A 15,463-nucleotide genomic window follows, 5' to 3' on the forward strand; every position below is an offset into this window, starting at 1 on the left:
AGTTGCTCTCACCGGCAGAATTTCTATTGTGAAATTGAATACATTGCCTTGGTTGAATGAGTCTCCCCCTTCAGGCTATTGGGATAAAATCCAGAGCGTATTCAAAATGTATATGAAAAGGTAAGAGATCCCAGACTAAATTAACAAATATACAGAGAGGGCATTTAGCATTTCATCCCCCAATTTTGAATTGGTTTAGACATGACTCTTCCTCTCCCTGGCTGAGAACAGAGAGAAATATGGTGGCTCTAATTGCCCTGGAAGATGTGGTGTTCATTGATCTCTCTCTTAAACAAATGTAAACTACGCTTTAGCCCTATTATTTAGTCACACAATTTCTATTTGCTGCAAAATTGAAAATCTATGCAACTGGGATTGAAATGGCACACCCACTCTAATATTTAACAATAATGCCTTGCCCCAATGGTCCAAATGTGGTATCTATACCCTTGGCGATATCATGGATTGTAATGGTTTGAGGAAATATGATAATGCGGGTGAAGGGGGGCTAGGCGGGGTGGAAGATATGGTTTCTGGGTGGGGAGGGAGGGTGCGGGCGGGTGCATGGGGACTGAGGGGGTTGGAGAGCCTTCTTTATTTTCCTTGCATACAGAATATTACAAAACTGTTCATGCAGTTCTTTGTCTTTGTATGCATTTTTCTTCTTTCGAGTGGCAGCCCACAGGTACAGGAAAGTATGAAATGCAAATATTATAACTGAATGTATGAAAATATCTGAATGAATATGACTTTGAATAGACGACACCATTCTGTATACATGTGGCCCTTCTTTGGACACTGTGTTAACAAACCTCCAAACGAGCTTCAATGCCATACAACACTCCTTCTGTGGCCTCCAACTGCTCTTAAATGCTAGTCAAATGAAATACATGCTCTTCAACCGATCGATGCCCCACCCATCCGCCCGACTAGCATCACTACTCTGGACGGTTCTGACTTAGAATATGTGGACAACTATAAATACCTAGATGTCTGGCTAACTCTGCCAGACTCATATTAAGCATCTCCAATTCAAAATTAAATCTAGAATTGGCTTCTTATTTCGCAACAAAGCCTCCTTCACTCATGTTGTCAAACATACCCTCGTAAAACTGACTATCCTACCAATCCTTGACTTTGGCGATGTCATTTACAAAATAGCTTCCAACACTCTACTCAGCAAATTGGATGCAGTCTATCATAGTGCCATCCGTTTTGTCACCAAAGCCCCATATACCACCCACAACTCCGACCTGTATGCTCTCGTTGGCTGGTCCTCGCTCCATATTCATTGCCAAACCCACTGGCTCCAGGTCATCTATAAGTCTATGCTAGGTAAAGCTCTGCCTTATCTCAGCTCACTGGTCACCATAGCAACACCCACCGTAGAACACACTTCAGCAGGTATATTTCACTGGTCATCCCCAAAGCCAACACCTCAGTTGGCCGCCTTTCTTTTCAGTTCTCTGCTGCCAATGACTGGAACGAATTGCAAAAATCACTGAGGTTGGAGACTTTTTTCCCCTCACTAACTTTAAGCATCAGCTGTCAGAGAAGCTTACCGATCGCTGCACGCAGCCCATCTGTGAATAGCCCATCCAACCAACTACCTACCTCAAACAATATTTGTTTTTCTGCTCTTTTGCACACCAGTATTTATACTTGCACATCCTCATCTGCACATCTATCACTCCAGTGTTAATTACTAAATGATAATTACTTCGCCACTATGGCCTATTTATTGCCTTACCTCCTTACTTCATTTGCACACACTGTATACAGATTTTTACATTGTGTTATTGACTGTAGATTTGTTTATTCCATGTGTAACTCTGTTGTTTTTGTCGCACTGCTTTTGCTTTATCTTGGCCAGGTCGCAGATGTAAATGAGAACTTGTTCTCAACTGGCCAACCTGGTTAAATAAAGGTGAAATAAAAATAATCAAATAAAAAAATACCTGTAAATCGCTTCTGAAAAAAATAAACTATATAGAAAGTTGTTCACAAAACAAACTAAATAACATTATTTTTTAAATCATGATGAAAGTAGTCCTTTTAGGACCTTTATAGACCTATGCCTCCTTTTTTTTAAAGACCCTCTGATCCTTGGTACAGACCAAAGAAAGCCTATTAAATGACTAGTGCTGGCTGGCTATGTTATAAACCCTCAAAGTTCCAGAGTGGGATTAAAATGGCTGCCATATTGGCCAGGGAGACACCCAAATCAGTCTAACTGGAATGAATGGCAGTCGAGGCATAATCCTGATTTCCTTACGCAGGAAAATAAAAGTAAGGCATGTGATATCAGAAACCTAAACTATGGTCATATGATCTTAAATCCAGGTTAAACAGATTTTAGACCCCTTCTCTGTATAAATAGCCTAAAATATATGCATACAGACCATAAATGACATGCCTAGTTAAATAAGGTTACATTATTTTTCATAATAATAATAAATGTCTCCATTTTTGTTTTTCTTGGAAAGTTGTGAGTGCTATTATATGATACAATATCAGTACATGTGTGTATAAAGGACTCGCGAACCAACTAAAACGTTTTTATTCTCGAGACAATAAGCAAAAAAAAGTTGATGTAATAAAATGTAAATATCAACACTTTATAATAGTGGGCCAAATCCTATCATCCCTGTCACATAGGCTTATTTATTAGTTTCATTTCCTCACTGGTAAATCAAGTCTGAATGATTTCGAGTTTAGTTTAGCTGTTATGCTAGGTGTTAACAACAACACTAAGTTAGCCAAAATGAGCTTGTAGTCTAGCAATTAGCATGTGTTGCGTGAGTTTAAAGTACTGGGGAAGCTATTTTTCACCCCCCAAATTTTACTTTCATTTTTTATTTAACTAGGCAAGTCAGTTAAGAACAAATCCTTATTTACAATGACAGCCATACCATCGCCAAACCCAGACGACACTGGGCCAAATGTGTGCTGCCCTATGGGACTCCCAATCACGGCCGGTTGTGATTCAGCCTGGAATCGAACCAGGGTCTGTAGTAGCGACCTTACACTCGGTCTTAGGCATGCAGTCCTTTATGACAAAGGACTGCATGCCTCATCACAATTGCAGACAAATGTAAGCCTACTTTTCCTAATGTTATGACTAGATATGATAGTGATAATTTAGGCTATTGAGCACGTAGTGGCATAGGTTAATAGGCTATATCAGAGCTGTTTCCTTTCCAAAGGAAAAATGTGGCCTTTGATAAACATTTCATGCAATTCTACTACACTTTATATGACTGGAGAAATTAGCCAAATCATTTTTTATAGGACGGTAGCCTAGGCCTACTCTACTGACAACAGATCAATAAAAACGACCTTGTCTTGAATGCAACCACGTAATCTAGGCCTATAAAAAAAGGAATCCTGGCTAAAAGGATTCAGCTTTTGTCAAAAGTAATTTTTGTTCATTTTAGTTAGCCTGTTTCCTAATCTTAACATAATTCTCCTAATGTGTTACGAAATGTCAAATATGTTCATTTGACAAAAGCTGGATCCTTTCTAGCCATGACCATGAAAAGGGGAGACAAATTATACAATATGACATCCATATAGCTTGGAGGACATTATTGTCCCAGAAAACTCCAGTGGATATCATATATTCATTGTTCAAGCCCGACAATAAATGTAATCTTTATGTGACACTAAACACCTGAATGAATTAAACAGGAAGCAAACTATTAAGAGCCCTGGTGGTATCGGTGACCTGAAGAAGTGATATTCTAACATCAGGTTTGCTTTTCATTTGTTGATGTACTACTGTAGGTTGACCTTTATCAAGACACCATGTCGACTGGATTCCCACTGGGAAGATGAGCAATGCTACAGCAGCATCTACTTCTACCTCTTTGTCCTTTTCCAGATATGAAAGGAGACATCCCTCAAGTATACGAGATGGTTGCTATATGCTGTGCTTTGGTCAATCTGAAAGATTCTGTTGTGCCATTTGAGGAGGGCACCTTCACCTTGTCATGACAAAAGCTCCCTTTAAAACGTATGAATATAGAAAATGTCATTTGTAATTTATAAAAGACTTGGTTTATGATATTATAAACATACTGTTCTTTAATAATATTGATGTATGGGTGAAACAAAAAGTATTTTGTCATCTCTGCTTTTCCAAGCACTGTTGAATAAAATGTATTTCTTATACCACAACTATTTTTTCCTCGTTACAATTTAAACACATTTAGCATAGACAATGTCATTGTTGTGGTAGTCTTAGGCAAAAGGTCTTCATTATCACAGACTTCCTTGGAGAAAAGTATCTGGCATTGAACGTGGTGGTAGTAGTAGTTGTGTGTATGTTATTAGCTAAGGATCCCATCTCCTGCTGTCAGACATTTCACCACCTAGATTACAAAAGATCAATTTGCACCCCAAAAATGTAATGTCAGCACAAGGCACGTACAAAATCTCACAAAATGTGGGAAATGTCAAGTAGTCAGAAAAGTTTCAGAATGCACTGTATAATCAATGGTATACAAGGACGTACCTTTATTCTCCTGGGACATTCATTGGGATCTCTTCACCTGCAGACAGGGTTTGACGGCTCTCTGTATCTGAGGACCGAAAACGTCACAAAGAAATTGGCTGCCTTATACTCCAGTTAGATAGCCCTGAATATTATATTGCTATATCTCTCTGTACTCTGTGTTCCCGCTAGGGTCTGGAGAATAGTTTCATAATGTCCTCCCATTATGCTGGCATGGAATCACCCCTTCATCATTGCCTTACAAACGTAGTGTAATCACTCAATCTCAAGACCTAGCCAATAGCAAAAAGACCAGTCCAGCACCCAGACCAGATCCAGGGTATAGAACTCAGGTCAAACCTGTGTTGTCAGAACCACTTGGTTCTGAGCCCAGATGGACACCACTCCGCTGGAGATGGAGGCGATGATTGGCCGCAAAGGGTGCCACTGAAGAGAGGTCAGGGTTCATAGGTCAGCACAAGGTCAGGTCAAAGTTCATCAGCACAATGAGTTACTATTCATCCTGTTAGTCTAAAGACAATTACAAAAATTATTTATCCCCCTGAAACTGTCATGTATTGTCATGTTGTGTCTTTCTGTCCTTTCCTTTCACCCTGTCTCCCTCTGCTGGTCGTATTAGGTTACCTTTTCTCCCCCGCTTTCCCCCAGCTGTTCCTTGTCTCCTCCTAACTACCCATTCACCCCGTTTCCCACCTGTTCCCTTTTTCCCTCTGATTAGGTCCCTATATCTCTCTCTGTTTTTGTTCCTGTCCTTGTCGGATTCTTGTTTGTTGTGTTTCATGCCTGAACCAGACTATCGTCATGTTTGCTGTAACCTTGTCCTGTCCTGTCGGAATCTGCCGGTCTATCTGAGCCTACCTATGTTTGGTTATTAAAGAAGCTCTGTTTAAGTTAGTTCGCTTTTGGGTCCTCATTCACTCACCGTAACAGAAACGAGGCAAAAAAGAATATCTCCAAAGAAAAACCAAGGGGGTGAGGGTGAGTAGGTCACTGTCAGTTCTCTCACCTGCCCTTGCGTGCAAACTCTATGGACTTGATGGCTGTAGTGTTGCTGGTCCCTGTCGTAACCCGAAACGATGCCAACAGATCCTGTGTGTCCGTGTTCAGAACCAGAATCTGCAAGGTCACATCAATGAAAACAATCAGCACACACACACATACACAACCTATATATTGTTTATAAAGTGCTAAATAGAAAAATAATATGACAAAATTAGTATGTATGATTCACAAATAAATAAACAAGGTGTCAAATCTAAACTGTGTCCACTGGTGACCTCTGACCTTTCCCTTGGTGTTGCCGGTGTAGATGCACTCCCCCCGCCGGTCGAAGGCCGCCACCACGTTCAGGTCAGAGTCGTCATCCACGGGCAGAACCACATGTTTAGAGTGACAGCGTCAGCAGTACCGGGGCTGACTTCATAGGACACACCAAGACCTTGTCCCTGAAACACAACGGGAGGGGACAGGTTGGGATTTCAAGGGGTGCTTTCCATACAAGTATTCCATTATTCCATACAGATACTCAAAGGTCTGTTGAGTGGTACTGTAGTTTGATGGGTTGAGGTTAGGAGTGACAATCAGTTAGGAAGCATAAGAGGCATAGGTGTAGGCTGAGCTAAGGTGGAGGTATATGCTGAGCTAAGGTGGAGGTATATACTGAGCTAAGGTGGAGGTATATGCTGAGCTAAGGTGGAGGTATATACTGAGCTAAGGTGGAGGTATATACTGAGCTAAGGTGGAGGTATATGCTGAGCTAAGGTGGAGGTATATACTGAGCTAAGGTGGAGGTATATGCTGAGCTAAGGTGGAGGTATATACTGAGCTGAGGTATAGATATATACTCCCAGGTAGGTGGGGACGGTACTACTAACTGTAGTTTGATGGATGAAGTTAGGAGTTACAATTAGTTAGAAAGGATAAGACTGGGCTGAGGTGTAGGACGAGGTAGATATAGATATATACTCAAGTCTCTGGGGTGGTACTACAATTTTAGGATGGGCGAGGGGAAGCGGAACCTTTGGTCAGTCTCCAGTTCGGACGTCCCACAGGGACGGGATGTTATCTGTTGACGCACTCACCAGCTTGTGCCCATCTCGACTCCAACTGCATACAATTTTAGGATGGGCGAGGGTAAGCGGAACCTTTGGTCAGTCTCCAGTTCGGACGTCCCACAGGGACGGGATGTTATCTGTTGACGCACTCACCAGCTTGTGCCCATCTCGACTCCAACTGCAGACACACAGGGAAACATTTAGGAAGGTTAAGATTCAGAACCACAGTCAATACACCCCTTGACAAGGGCTCTGGAACAAAATTATGGTTTATGAGAAAATACAAGAAGAACATTTGAGCATATATAAACATGGTTTGTGGATTCTGAATGGTGTGCTTGCTGGTGTTTTTACTTTCTTGTGGCCATAGTTTGTTTTCAGACTGGATGGATGTGAGCACTGATAATCTTGGCGATGCCCCTTGTCAGGAAGTCCGAAATTACGATGCGTCTGTCGTGGCACCCCACCGCCAGAGGCGAGAGAGCCATACTGATAGTCCAGAGTGCCATCTGCCTTCTGCCAACGAGACATCAACCATGTCAAGACACACACAAACACACATATATATTTGTATATCGATTTTCTACTTAGCCAAATTGTGCTCGAACCTCCTGTGCATAGCTAAACGCTTGTGGTCTAGCAGATAGTCCACAAAAAGTTCAACCAACCTTCAAGGGATAATCCACCCCCAAAAATAAAAATCATGAGACTCCTGTCAATGTGTTGAAAGCCTATGTTCAATAAAAAATGTCCCCATTATTTAACTTCTAAGTGGTCCATCTGTGAAATTAGAAAATCGTGTGGGAACGCGTCATAGCTAGCTAAAGTTACATGGTTCTCGTCAATGGAGATAGGGAATAATTGCATCACATTTCATAACACTTTTAAAACAATTACCTGCACTCCAAATCAGCCAATAGCTGGTATGGGCATATTTGTCTATAACACATCCATCTATTTATATCGTCATGACAATGTATATATTTCGCTTAGAGGTGCTCAACAGTGTACCAAATTATTCAACTCAGTTTCTCCTTCAAGTACCATCATCACGCAATGAGCCCTGTGTCGGAAACGTGGGAAAGGGCCGTTGTTGCCACAGAAAAGTACTCTTGCACTCACTCAGGGTAGAGAACTGCAAATTGAACTTGGTGAGATAAACTCCTGAATTGATAGTGCAGTTTGTTACCGCGACGTTACAGCTAGCTAGTTACTTCACATGCTGAAATTGACATTGCTATTATTGTGTAGCTCATAGGAATTAGTGGTTTGGGGTGGATTATACCTTTAACTTCAAATCAAATTCTATTAGTCACATGCACCGAATTCAACAGGTGTAGTAGACCTTACAGTGAAATGCTTACTTTCGAGCCCCGAGAGAAAAGTAACAAATAATTAAAGAACAGCAGTAAAAAATAACAACATATACAGGGGGGTACCGGTACAGAGTCAATGTGCGGGGGCACCGGTTAGTTGAGGTAGTATGTACATATAGGTAGAGCTAATTAAAGTGACTACCATAGATGACAACAGAGAATGGGGAGGAGGGGGAATGCAAATAGTCTGGGTAGCCATTTGACTAGATGTTCAGGAGTCTTACGGCTTGGGGGTAGAAGCTGTTTAGAAGCCTCTTGGACCTAGATTTGGCGCTCCAGTACCGCTTTCCATGCGGTAGCAGAGAGAACAGTCTATGACTAGGGTGGCTGGAGTCTTTGACAATTTTTAGGGCCATCCTCTGACACCGCCTGGTATAGAGGTCCTGGATGGCAGGAAGCTTGGCCCCAGTGATGTACTGGGCCGTTCCGTCGCAAAATAAATGTAGAAATCCATGTTATTCAATTATTGCACCCACACTGCTCTCACGCGCCAACGAGTCTGAGTTGCTAAAATAGAAGTCATTCCTATTTCTGATGCAGATCACGCTGCAAGTCCTGCCTCTCCCATCTCCTCATTGGTTTATAGAAGCAGGTACCCACGTGCCATCTCCTCATTGGTTATACCCACGTGGGTAATTGAAAGACTAAATGTTTTGCTGGTTGTGTGGTAAAAGTGTAGATGCCAATCACCATTTAAGTTCAAAGATGAAAAAGCCTGGAAGGAGGAGAGATTTTTTATTAACCTTTATTTAAGTAAATCAAAATCAAATCAAATCACATTTTATTTGTCACATACACATGGTTAGCAGATGTTAATGCGAGTGTAGCGAAATGCTTGTGCTTCTAGTTCCGACAATGCAGTAATAACCAACAAGTAATCTAACTAACAATTCCAAAACTACTGTCTTATACACAGTGTAAGGGGATAAAGAATATGTACATAAAGATATATGGATGAGTGATGGTACAGAGCAGCATAGGCAAGATACAGTAGATGGTATCGAGTACAGCATATACATATGAGATGAGAATGTAAACAAAGTGGCATAGTTAAAGTGGCCAGTGATACATGTATTACATAAGGATGCAGTAGATGATATAGAGTACTGTTTTTCAGTCTCTCGGTCCCAGCTTTGATGCACCTGTACTGACCTCGCTTTCTGGATGATAGCGGGGTGAACAGGCAGTGGCTCGGGTGGTTGTTGTCCTTGATGATCTTTATGGCCTGTGATTATAATCGAAGAGAATTCTCTTGGTAGATAATGCGGTCGACATTTGATTGTGAGGAATTCTAAATCAGGTGAACAGAAGGATTTGAGTTCCTGTATGTTTCTGTGATCACACCACGTCTCGTTAGCCATAAGGCATACGCCCACGCCCCTCTTCTTACCAGAAATATGTTTGTTTCTGTCGGCGCGATGCGTGGAGAAACCCGCTGGCTGCACCGCCTCCGATAGCGTCTCTCCAGTGAGCCATGTTTCCGTGAAGCAAAGAACGTTACAGTCTCTGATGTCCCTCTGGAATGCTACCCTTGCTCGGATTTCATCAACCTTGTTGTCAAGAGACTGGACATTGGCGAGAAGAATGCTAGGGAGTGGTGCACGATGTGCCCGTCTCCGGAGTCTGACCAGAAGACCGCCTCGTTTCCCTCTTTTACGGAGTCGTTTTTTGGGGTCGCCGGCTGGGATCCATTCCGTTGTCCTGGTTGAAAGGCAGAACACAGAATCCACTTCGCGAAAATCATATTCTTGGTTGTACTGATGGTGAGTTGACGCTGATCTTATATTCAGTAGTTCTTCTTGACTGTATGTAATGAAATCTAAGATGACCTGGGGTACTAATGTAAGAAATAACACGTAAAAAAACTAAAAACTGCATAGTTTCCTAGGAACACGAAGCGAGGCGGCCATCTCTGTCGGCGCCATGGCAACCAAGTAGGCAAGTCAATTAAGAACAAATTCTTATTTTCAATGACGGCCTAGGAACAGTGAGTTAACTGCCTGTTTAGGGGCAGAAAGACAGATTTGTACCTTGTCAGCTCGGGGGTTTGAACTTGCAACCTTCTGGTTACTAGATGACTAGAAAGGATTCGGTTGGCCGTTTTATGTGTGGATTAATTGTCAGAGTAGAAGACCTTGTGCATTTCAGGTAAAATAACAACTCAATGTTTATATCCCAGGACAAATTAGCTAGCAACAGCAAGCTAGCTAAATAGGACAAATTAGCTAGCGAGTGCAAGCTAACGAACTAAATTGCCATACATGTTAAATTATTTTCGACCTGTCCCCAAATTAATGTAATTGGTTCTGAGTTTGTGTTGATATTTTAACATGCGTGTCGTGATCGTGTTTGGTGTAGGGGGACAAAATAAATGTATGTACGATAGTGCACGCGCGCAGCCGGTTTGGGTTCCGTGTTACGGTCGGAGGCCGAGCAGTTGCCATAGCAGGCAGTGATGCAACCAGTCAGGATGCTCTCGATGGTGCAGTTGTAGAACCTTTTGAGGATCTGAGGACCAATGACAAATATTTTCAGTCTCCTGATGGGGAATAGGTTTTGTTGTGCCCGCTTCACGACTGTCATGGTGTACTTGGACCATGTTAGTTTGTTGGTGATGTGGACACCAAGGAACTTGAAGCTCTCAACCTGCTCCACAGCAGCATAGAACTTCCTTCATTCCTGATTTGGAAAATGTAGGAAAACAAATGTTTCTAGTTGCAGGTGGAACTCCGATGAGGAAATATTCAGAAATACATTTGTACCAAGTGAGAAATGCCTCTAGCATGTGTGTAGATCGATGTGTGACAAGCTGTTATCATGATGTGACCATGGCGCCTAGAAATAACTAATTCCAGCAAATATGTTGGGAAATGTAAGATGTCTGGCAGCTACAATGGTAAGAGAACTAACTCAGTGCAAAAAGTGGATTTTAAATTGTTCTCAATATTTGTTGTTATCGGGGTCCTACCGGCAAATATAGAAAATAGTATAAGACACCAGTGCCTTCCAAATCGAGAATTACATTAGTATCAATAAGTAAAGTTTGGTTGACAATTTTTGTGTCATATTTTCAATGGACCTTCTGCTATGCCTCAAGTTGAGCACTGCTTGGCTATGTCCTACTCTGATGACTAGAATGAGCATATACGCATAACCATTCACTGTGAGGGAGAGGGCATGTGAGTGAGAGATGTGTTGACAAGTTACAGGTAACATTAGAACAAGAATGGCCTACCTCCGGATAGTTCTGCCCGAACGACTGTAGTAGAAAACAAATAATATGGTTAGCCCATTCATGTACTGTAATGCCTAGGTTTGCCCATTCAGACGGTAACGCTAGCGTATTACGCCACGATCATACCAGAAGTACTTTATTTCCAATGGAACGCTGCGTTTGCCTTGCAGCATTGCGTTGTCTGGTGCATACCTTGGATTTATCGAACGTATGTATCAAACTATGCGTTGACGGCTTGGCAGAAATGGTAGTAGAAGGTGAATGTTAAACTTTTGTTACACATATCAAGATGATGCCGAGTACCATTGTGTATTAGTAAAGTTCCAAAGGTTTCTAAAACCGTATCGCAAGCCGTTATGCTAAAACGACAGATTCAATATCACTGACTGGAATAGGGCAGCACAAGCCGCAGGCTGCAGAGAGTAAATAGACTATCAAGCTACTGTTTTTCCTTCTAATTGCAGTGACAGTTCCTCACATACGCAGATCGTTCATTCATTGTCTAACGTAAACTCGTTTCCTGCCATTTGCTGTATGATTTCACCTTGTGCCTCAATGTACGATTAACACTAGGGACATTTAGTTGAACTATTCATTGCTTCTTATTGTTTGAGGGCTAGTAGCGAACAAGCTAACGTTCGTTACGTACTAACGTTAGCTAGTATTGCTGCCTGATTACAGTATCCTCGTTTACGTGCGCTTTTGCCCCCAATCAATTATTGAAGAATGATAAATAATCATTACCGAGCAACTCTAAATTCATCGCTGAACAATTTTGATACCACGTTTATCAAAATAAACAGTCAAGTTGATGTATTCAAAACACTGGTTTGTAGCTCTGCCGTTAAAAAGACCGCGACTGGTGCCTACCTAACGAAGGACCCCAAACAAAGCGATGCTGAAACTGCCCAAACAAAAATCAATGAGGAATGGATTCACTTGTCGATACTGGGGTGTTTTCGTTTAACTATTGTTACTTAGATTTGTGTACGCATGATTTAATCTACTTATTCAAAATTTGAATAAATTAACGTTATACGCAATACCGACACAGTTGAGCTTGTGCCCATTTATTTAACAAGCCATCAATGCTTCCAGTGGACTCAAAAATTCTACCACCAGTGATCATCCGGGTCTCTCCCAAAGTAACCAATCACATGTTACACATAAAAACCGGGCGGGGATTCGGATCATCGAAATATAGGTATTACATGTCAAATAAAAATGCTCAACACATAATGAAAACTTCACCCCCAAAAAATCATATTTAGTGCACCAAAAGCCTCTAAATATTGCACAAAGTGTTCCGGAGCCATGCCACAGAAACGTGAGTTCATGTCCAATGCGGAACGTGGAAATCCACCATTTGGATACGTCTTTTTTCTGGGTCGCTTGTTGGGACCTGTCGCTGGGAGAATAGATATTTCTAACTAGACAGTAAAGGTACTGTGGTTTGAAACTGACATCATATCTATTAATATATTTTCTATATCATGTGTTATTCACTGGAACATTGAGCATGAGCTGTAGCTAGAACAGTTATGAAACTATTTATTGCATTGGTAGAACTGTACCCTGGAAAGAAAACCCTAGACAGTTTAATTTACATTTTGAGAGACCACCCGTGGGATTTAACGACACTGTCACTGATAATCTCTACATAAGAGACATCCTTGAGTACACATTACAGGTACATTTTGGGAATTATTGGTTATCATAACACATTAGGTGTATTCCTTATAAAGTAGGGGAACATGTATTACACTTACACAAGGTACGTGTAATTTACCCGCTTCCGAGGCTGTGCATTGCCAGTTAACAAAAAAGTGATATTTCCTTGGATTAGGTATAGAATGTGTGTTTAAGTGTCTTGAGTTTTCTGAACAATTTGTGTGCAGGTATGCAATGTATATAATGCGAAAGATGCTGTGGTCAGATGCTGTAACAGTCTAGCTGTTATGGTCACCAGATTGACCTACATTGTGAAATGCTCTAAACGGCCCTGTATCTGTGTGATATAACGTCTGTTTATTCAAAAATCGAGAAACTAAATTTATTGCATTTTCTTCATGCCTGCTGATAAAAACTAAAGCAATATTTTGTTATTTTTAGGAATATAATATTTTTGTTTGAATTGTCTCCAAAAATTGTTGTTGTAATTATTATTTTTAGTGAGTAGAAGGAAACTAAACTATTTTGGATGACCATATTTGTTTCAGTCCCATTTGACAGTATACATCATAAAAATGTATTATATTATATACATGTCACAGAAATATGAAAATAATGTCATGGTAGAGTTGAAGACAAATGGAAGTGCTGTGAGCATTGCAAGCATTTTACATTATTTCTGACTAAAGTCTTTTTAGTGTCATGTCTCCTTGGCCAAAGCCAACAGGGAAGTGAATGGGGTTATTGTAGGGTTTTTGGATAACTGCCGAAAATAAGGTATGTGGTAAACACAGGCTTAAGAGATCTAATGTTTAGCTCTATGTGATAATCTTCATCAGCTAATGTCACTTTTTGTGAATTGTTATGCATTTACATATTCTAAACAAGAATATAAAGTACATAAATGCTTAATTCATAAAGGTAATGTTAACTGACTGATAGAACAAAATGTATAAAATCTCCTAAACCTGTGTTAACTAATCTCAGACCTTATTTTCGGAATTTGTTTCAAAAGCCCATTCTTCCTCATTAATTTCACTCATAGAAATGGCAGAATGAAACAGATGTAACTAATTTCCATTTTTTTTGACTACAAGATGGAAAGCTCTATTCCAGTGTGTTTAATGACCAGTTCTCTATACTACATCTCTTTAAAGATGTAGTATAACTTGCACCCAAAAAAAATCAAACTTGTGTATGCTCTGATTGTGTTATTACAGTGTTAACTATTTAACAGTGTTGTTCAGTGTATTACAAAGTTGATGTTGTAGGCAGGATTGTGGTCTGACCCATTTCAATTCAAGAAGTGAATTGGAAGTCCAATTTATTGACCCAGACCAGATGTTATAGTGGTTAGTTGTAGTGATCTAGTGGTTCTCAGAACAGCTCCCATTAGACGGTTGCCACTATCTGGCCAAGCTAGAGAAAACAGAAGTAGGCTATGGAGTGATCAGATGTGCCAGTGGAAGGCCTGGATATTGACATCCATAGATCAGGTAGTTGTATAGGCCCAACAGAGCAGGATTTCAGAAGTAGGCCTATATTGTAATTCTGTCTGCTTTGAAGATACAAGTAGTGTTAACAGCATTGTCTTCTGTATTGAAAGTTAGTGGATTCTATGTTTGCGTATTCTCCAATTATTTGCTAGGTTATTTCGTAGGCTAGCATTTAATAAAGTATAGTGGTGCTTATTCCTTGATTCTTTTAACTCAGAAGATAGAATAAATACTACTAGGCCTAATTGAATGAATGGCAGGCAAAAGCAACAGCTTCTCTCTTCCAGACACGGTTAAGAGAACATTCATAGTGTAATAGACACAGACAATATTTTCACTTTCTGTACAAATTATTAAGTCCTCTCTGGGGTATTTTGTCTGGCATCCAAAACCAACGAGGGTAGAGCGAAGGCCTGTAAAATGGCATCTTCCAGGCAGGGAGATAGGTTAGTGGGCCAATAGAGAGTTAAGTTTCCTGAGTTAGTGGTTGCTATTGGGATGACCGACTTTACAGCAGGCTGTGCTGCGGTGGAGCGGCCTAGCTGGATCTTTAAATACGCTCAAGCAGCAGGAAGCAGCAGTGGCCCTCAGATCTGTAGCTGGATTAGCCATCTTTTAAATTGAGGAATAAGTCCATTTGTCCACACCTATACTTATTTCTCTTTTTAATTTTAATTTTATTTGATCTGTAAAACTTTTGTGAATCGACAACCTGATAACCTGATATATCCACAGCTTGTTTATTGCCTTCAAAGGTGTTCAGGTGTTAACTCTGCACAAACACACTAGACACACACACCATGTACCCCCTGCTGCTCTTCTCTCAGGGGGCTGTTCTGTGGCAGCAGGATCAGAGTTTTCTGTCAATCAGCCATTTGGGATCCCACACTGATCACTGAACCATGTAACCGTTGCACAGTTTCATTCCAAATATTACTGCTGCAACAGTAAGGACAGAATCTGTGCCTCAATGACCATAAATGCTTGAAAGGTACATGCGAAAAGGCAAATGTTTTTGTGAAATCATGCTTGTTGTGAAGGTGTGACTGGCCTCTGTGTGCTAGGCTGTTTCTGTTGTAGACCGCTCTCTCTTGTGGTGTCCTACAGTCATGCAG

General features: G+C 40.9%; 1 long non-coding RNA gene across 1 annotated transcript; it reads right to left on the reverse strand.

Moving 5' to 3' along the window:
* Positions 1 to 4,059: 4,059 nt before the first annotated feature.
* LOC149982635 (uncharacterized) lies at positions 4,060 to 12,068 on the reverse strand. The gene is made up of 8 exons (XR_016497404.1): positions 11,926 to 12,068; positions 6,925 to 7,086; positions 6,598 to 6,748; positions 5,801 to 5,961; positions 5,523 to 5,632; positions 4,856 to 4,942; positions 4,517 to 4,583; positions 4,060 to 4,373 (listed from the first exon to the last, which is right to left on the reverse strand). It is a non-coding gene; the product is annotated as an uncharacterized LOC149982635 (long non-coding RNA).
* Positions 12,069 to 15,463: the final 3,395 nt, after the last annotated feature.

The sequence above is a fragment of the Oncorhynchus mykiss genome, chromosome 7, assembly GCF_057628025.1.
Source record: "Oncorhynchus mykiss isolate SJ-2025 chromosome 7, ASM5762802v1, whole genome shotgun sequence".
Lineage (NCBI taxonomy): Eukaryota > Metazoa > Chordata > Actinopteri > Salmoniformes > Salmonidae > Oncorhynchus > Oncorhynchus mykiss.